Genomic DNA, 6,808 nt, shown 5'->3' with positions numbered 1-6,808 from the left:
GCCTCGCCCACGTGGCGAACGGCGGTTGGACGAGGGACGCGGCGGCGGACGCGTCCGGCTGGGGGCGGACGTGTCCGTCGGTGCGGGGAGGTTTTTTTTTTAGGGTTTCGGACGGGGGAAGAAGAGATCCGAATGGAGGGGGGTATAAATAGGCATAGAGGGAGCTAGGAGAGTCCAAATGAGGTGCGGTTTTCGCCCACACGATCGTGATCGAACGCTCTAGGACATGGAGCAGAGTTTGGTGGGTTTTGGGCCAAATTTGGGGGGTGTCGGGCTGCAACACACACGAGGCCTTTTCGGTCCCTCGGTTAACCGTTGGAGTATCAAACGAAGTCCAAATGACCCGAAACTTGACAGGCGGTCTACCGGTAGTAAACCAAGGCTGCTTGGCAAGACTCGGTCCAATCCGGAAATGTTTAAACCCCACACAAGAAAGAAAGGTAGAAATGACCACCGGAGGAGAACGAAACGCCGGAATGCAAAACGGACAACGGGGAAAATGCTCGAATGCATGAGATGAACATGTATGCAAATGCAATGCACGTGATGACATGATAAGAGATGCCCGAAAAAAAAGAAAACAACACACGGGGACAAAGACCCAAACCCGAGAAATAAATATAACCTAGCGCCGGAGACGGCAAGAGTTGGATACAAATATGGAAAGATACATCTGGGGCGTTACAACACTCCACCACTACGAAAAGATCTCGTCCCGAGATCTAGGACTGAAAGAACTCCGGGTACTCAGAACGGAGGTGATCCTCGCGTTCCCAGGTAGCTTCACGGTCGGAATGGTGTGACCACTTGATTTTGAGAAATTTGATTGACTTGTTGCGAGTCTTGCGTTCAGTCTCTTCGAGAATAGCAACTGGGTGCTCACGATAGGAGAGATCTTCTTGGAGCTCAATGTCCTCGAAGTTGACGGTGCGGTCAGGAGTCTTGAAGCACTTTCGAAGCTGAGAGACATGGAACACATCATGAACATTTGCAAAGTTTGAAGGAAGCTCGAGTTGATAGGCGAGGTCGCCTCTCTTGCTGACAATCTTGAAAGGTCCCACGTATCTAGGGGCAAGCTTCCCTTTGATACCGAAGCGACGAGTACCTTTCATGGGAGAGACGCGGAGGTAAACATGATCTCCGATCTCGAAAACCAATTCACGGTGCTTACTATCATAGTAGCACTTCTGGCGGGATTGAGCTGCTTTGAGGTTATCACGAATGACTTTGCACATTTCTTCTGCTTCTGTGATTAAGTCATTACCCAGCAGCTGACGTTCACCGGTTTCAGACCAGTTGAGAGGGGTACGGCACTTCCTGCCATATAGAATTTCGAAGGGGGCCTTGCCCGAACTTGCTTGAAAGCTGTTGTTGTATGAGAATTCAGCATAAGGAAGACAATCCTCCCACTTCATGCCGAAGGAGATCACACAAGCTCTGAGCATATCTTCAAGAATCTGGTTGACACGCTCTACTTGACCGCTTGTTTGAGGATGGAAAGCTGTGCTGAAGCGGATGTTGGTGCCCATGGCCTTCTGAAAAGAATCCCAAAACTTGGAGGTAAAGATGCTGCCACGGTCTGAAGATATCACTTGAGGAATACCGTGCAGAGAGACAATGCGAGAGGTATAGAGTTCCGCCAATTGAGCTGCAGTGATCGACTCTTTGATGGGCAGAAAGTGAGCCACTTTGGTGAGCTTGTCGATGACAACAAAGATAGCATCATTGCCACGCTTGGACTTTGGAAACCCAGTCACGAAGTCCATTTCAATATGGTCAAACTTCCATTGTGGAATGGCAAGAGGTTGGAGGAGACCAGCTGGCCTTTGGTGTTCTGCCTTCACTCTTCTGCAGACATCACACTCGTTCACGAATTGAGCGATCTCGCGCTTCATTCGAGTCCACCAATAAGCTTGCTTAAGGTCCTGATACATCTTCGTACTACCAGGGTGGATGGAGAGGAGAGAGTTGTGAGCCTCATTCATGATCACCTTACGAAGTTCACCTTTGGGCACAACAATTCGATCCTCGAAGAAGAGAGTGTCCTTATCATCAAATCGGTAGCACTTGTACTTGGACTGACTCTTTGCAATACCACTCTTCACCTTCTTCACCATGGCATCAAGAAGTTGGGCTTGGCGAATCTGGTCTTCTAAGGTAGGAGAAACTTGAAGGTTGGCGAGGAAACCTTGAGGAACAACTTGCAGATTAAGTTTGCGGAAAGCTTCACAAAGCTCGGGTTGATAAGGCTTGAGAATTAGACTGTTGCAATATGCTTTTCTGCTCAAAGCGTCAGCAATCACATTAGCCTTGCCTGGAGTATACTCGATACTCGGATTGTACTCTTGAATCATTTCGACCCATCGAGTCTGCCTGAGGTTGAGATTAGGCTGAGTGAAGATGTACTTGAGACTCTTGTGATCAGTGAAAATATCCACTTTCCTTCCCAATAGAAGATGTCTCCAAGTCAACAAAGCATGTACAACTGCCGCCAACTCGAGATCATGAGTGGGGTAGTTCTTCTCATTAGGTTTCAACTGGCGAGAGGTATAAGCAACAACTTTCTTCTCTTGCATCAGTACAGCACCGAGACCTTGGAGAGAGGCATCACAAAAGACCTCGTACGGCTTGGTTTCATCAGGTGGAGTCAGAACTGGAGCAGTGATCAATTTCTCTTTCAAAGAGTTGAAAGCAATATCACACTCCGGAGACCAAACGTACTTGACGTGCTTCTGAAGAAGATTTGAGAGAGGCTTGGCGATCTTAGAAAAGTTTTCAACGAATCTTCTGCAATAGCTTGCGAGACCGAGAAAACTGCGGAGTTGCTTCACGTTCTGAGGAGGTTCCCAATTCACAATTGCGGACACCTTCTCAGGATTCACGGAAATGCCCTTGGCAGAGATGATGTGACCAAGATAAAGAACCTCATCGAGCCAAAATTCACACTTGGAGAACTTGGCGTAGAACTGATGTTCTCTGAGCTTGTCAAGAACCAAACGCAAGTGCTTGGCATGATCTTTCTTGTAACGGTAGCAACAAGATACATCTGGCAACTTGATACAAATATGGAAAGATACATCTGGGGCGTTACACCGGCCCAGCTAAAGGCCCACAAGATTTTGCAGACCATAATGGGCCGGCCCAGCTAAAGGCCCACAAGATTTAGCGGACCACAATGTGCCGGCCCAGCTAAAGGCCCACAAGATTTTGCAGACCATAATGGGCCGGCCCAGCTAAAGGCCCAACATTCTCAGTTAAGGCTCGTACGACTAGTGTCAAATCGGCCCATCAATAGCCTGTCCTAAACTTGTCATCATCACTTCTGGCCTGTTAACAGTCCACTAAGTATTTGGGCCGAATTACAGCCTGGTGTATTTCTGTCCTGTTAAAGGTCCTGCTTCATTTGGGCCCATTTACGGGCCATTGAAACTTTCGGACCATAAACGACCGTGAAGGATTTGGGTCATATTCGGCCATGTCTGACATTCGGCCTGTTAGAGGCCCACTATAGATTCTGGCCACTTTCGGCCTATTAACGCCGGACGAAATCCATGGGCCATATGTGGCCCAACGTCACATCAGGCCCATTAACGACCGATATAAAAATGACGCTAATCTAGCCCAACCGAACTTCTGGCCTGTTAAAGGCCCGTGTATTAGGTCGGCGCATTTACGGCCCGTCTGAATTTCGGCCTGTGAAAGATCTGCATCGTAAATGGGCCACCATGTCGGCCTGCTAAGACCAGTGGGTTATTTGGCACTATCGGGGCCCAATCTCACTTTCGGCCTATTAAAGGCCCATGTTTTCATGGGCTCGAGATATTTACACTTGTAAACGGCCTATTGTTACTGAGGGCCCAAATTATGTTTAGGCCTATTAAAGGCCCACTATGGGCACATGCCTACCAGAAAAATATGAAAGCTTATGCTGATTTAGGCCCAGATATTTTTAGTGGGCTACATGCAAATTTCGGCCCATAATCGTTTTAGCCCAACTGGAATGGGCCCAACGAATGTTGGCATGTTGGGCTCCTATGAAGCTTTCAGCCGAATGCATTACTAATATAAACCTACACTATACAAAAATAACATCGTAATTACTACAGCCTTTGGCAGCATCATAAATGTTGTATCACAACAAAATAAATTCCAGCCATACAACAAAACGCCTATTGGCATAAAGTTTAACCTGAGTGCTAATGTTTCAGGCTATAGAATTTGATGGAGCAACACGATCTTCACCTTTTTTCCGCCATTGCTCTTGAGCAACAAAGCGAATGTCTGATAGTCTGGTTTCAAAACCATTCATATCTTCACGACATTTGTCAACCACTATTCTTGTTTCCAAAATGACATCCATTAGGGATTGGACTTGTGTCTGGAGCACAGATATATCACTTTGTCTAGCTGTAAGATCTTGTTCAGTAGGCGATTTGGACGAGGTTACCTTGACAACCAACCCAGAATTATGCAGGAAGGTGCTTTTTGCACTGTTAGTGGAGAGATACTGATGCACTGCAGCAAGAGGTGACATTGTGCCTGTGGTAGCCTCGTCACCTTCAGGTGGTTGTGGCTGTTCAATCATTTGTTCCATAGCTTCCTGAAAGTTTGAACTTGTAGATTAGTGTACCAGATAAGTTACTAATGAGACAAAAACAAACAAAGTAGGTTACACGTTTATAGATAACTTATTTTGGTGAACTACTGTAATACATTAGCATGTATTGTAGTGCCAACTACATAATAAAATCACTTTCGGAACATATTTCCATGTAGCATGCCTATTGTATTGTATATTTCCTCACATTCGTTGACATCTAAGGATAACGAGACATGGTTTGAAGTAGGATGAACATAGTATGATATCATTCATATCATGGGCAAATAGATATAAAACAAACAGCGTATCATTGTGTGCGCATGTGAACATAACAACTAGATTACAGATCAAGACCAAAAGAATATCCTTCATCTCTTTCAAACCATGTAAGGTGAAATGATACGTTAAGACAACTGTGTATAAAAGTGAACAGAGTAACTGACATTGGCTGCAAACCAAGTAGTTAAATGAACACATCACAGTACCAATCAGTTCAAAGGCAGGAGGAGTAAGGACTTACAACAGTGGCTTGAACTGGTGTGCTCATGCCCTTCGTCTTGCTGGTGTGGCAATCCTTGAAGAATTGCACTACATTCAGTTCAGGTTTTTTTTGGTCTGCACAGGCTTTCCTCTGTATTTGGAACAAGTCAATATAGATACGATAATATGGCACAGAAAAAAGAAGGAAGTAGCAGCTATTTACAAGAGCCTCACAGTGTGCAATATAGCTACGAGATCTTGTTGTCTGTTGGAATTTCACTTTAGAACGGTTGGTCTTGTTCTTCAAACAGTTAGCCTAGAAGAAGATACACTTGTAAGGCACATACATAAATACAAGTTCAATATGTGGTCTGATCAAATACATATAGCTTACCTGATAATTTGGATCAGACCAGTGTTTAACGAGGGTTGTCCAGTCTTCATCTGTAATATATTCCATTGGAGATGTTTGGGTGATTTCGTTGTTAGCCTTGCCTTCAAAGTGAGATTTTCTAAGGTGGTACCGATACTGTCATAGAGCAGACTGAAAAACATGAGTGCATGCTTGTTTAGTTGCATTATCTTTTGGATCCAACTTGAACCTCATCTGTTGAAAAAAGAATGTGAGTCTTATTAGGAGGAAGCTAGAAAGTATGGGACAGAGCAAGACAATATTACTAATTGCGATGAATAACATTACTTATGGATAAATGGTCAAGGAAGGTGTTAAACTGGGTATTGATGTCTACTACACAACCTTCTTCTTGTAGACGTTGTTGGGCCTCCAAGTGCAGAGGTTTGTAGGACAGTAGCAAATTTCCCTCAAGTGGATGACCTAAGGTTTATCAATCCGTGGGAGGCGTAGGATGAAGATGGTCTCTCTCAAACAACCCTGCAACCAAATAACAAAGAGTCTCTTGTGTCCCCAACACACCCAATACAATGGTAAATTGTATAGGTGCACTAATTCGGCGAAGAGATGGTGATACAAGTGCAATATGGATGGTAGATATGAGTATTTGTAATCTGAAAATATAAAAACAGCAAGGTAACAAGTGGTAAAAGTGAGCGTAAACGGTGGTGCAATGCTAGGAAACAAGGCCTAGGGTTCATACTTTCACTAGTGCACGTTCTCTCAACAAGGATAACATAATTAGATCATATAACAATCCCTCAACATGCAACAAAGAGTCACTCCAAAGTCACTAATAGCGGAGAACAAGTGAAGAGATTATTGTAGGGTACAAAACCACCTCAAAGTTATTCTTTCTGATCGATCTATTCAAGAGTCCGTAGTAAAATAACACGAAGCTATTCTTTCCGTTCAATCTATCCTAGAGTTCGTACTAGAATAACACCTTAAGACACAAACAACCAAAATCCTAATGTCACCTAGATACTCCAAAGTCACCTCAAGTATCCGTGGGTATGATTATATGATATGCATCACACAATCTCAGATTCATCTATTCAAACCAACACAAAGTACTTCAAAAAGTGCGCCAAAGTTTCTACCGGAGAGTCAAGACGAAAACGTGTGCCAACCCCTATGCATAAGTTCACAAGGTCACTGAACCCGCAACTTAATTACCAAAACATACATCAAGTAGATCACGTGATATCCCATTGTCACCACAGATAAGCACATGCAAGACATACATCAAGTTTTCTCAAATCCTTAAAGACTCAATCCGATAAGATAACTTCAAAGGGAAAACTCAATCCATT

The sequence above is a fragment of the Triticum aestivum genome, chromosome 7B, assembly GCF_018294505.1.
Source record: "Triticum aestivum cultivar Chinese Spring chromosome 7B, IWGSC CS RefSeq v2.1, whole genome shotgun sequence".
In the NCBI taxonomy this organism is placed as follows: domain Eukaryota; kingdom Viridiplantae; phylum Streptophyta; class Magnoliopsida; order Poales; family Poaceae; genus Triticum; species Triticum aestivum.
Note: the sequence above shows the minus strand (reverse complement) of the source record.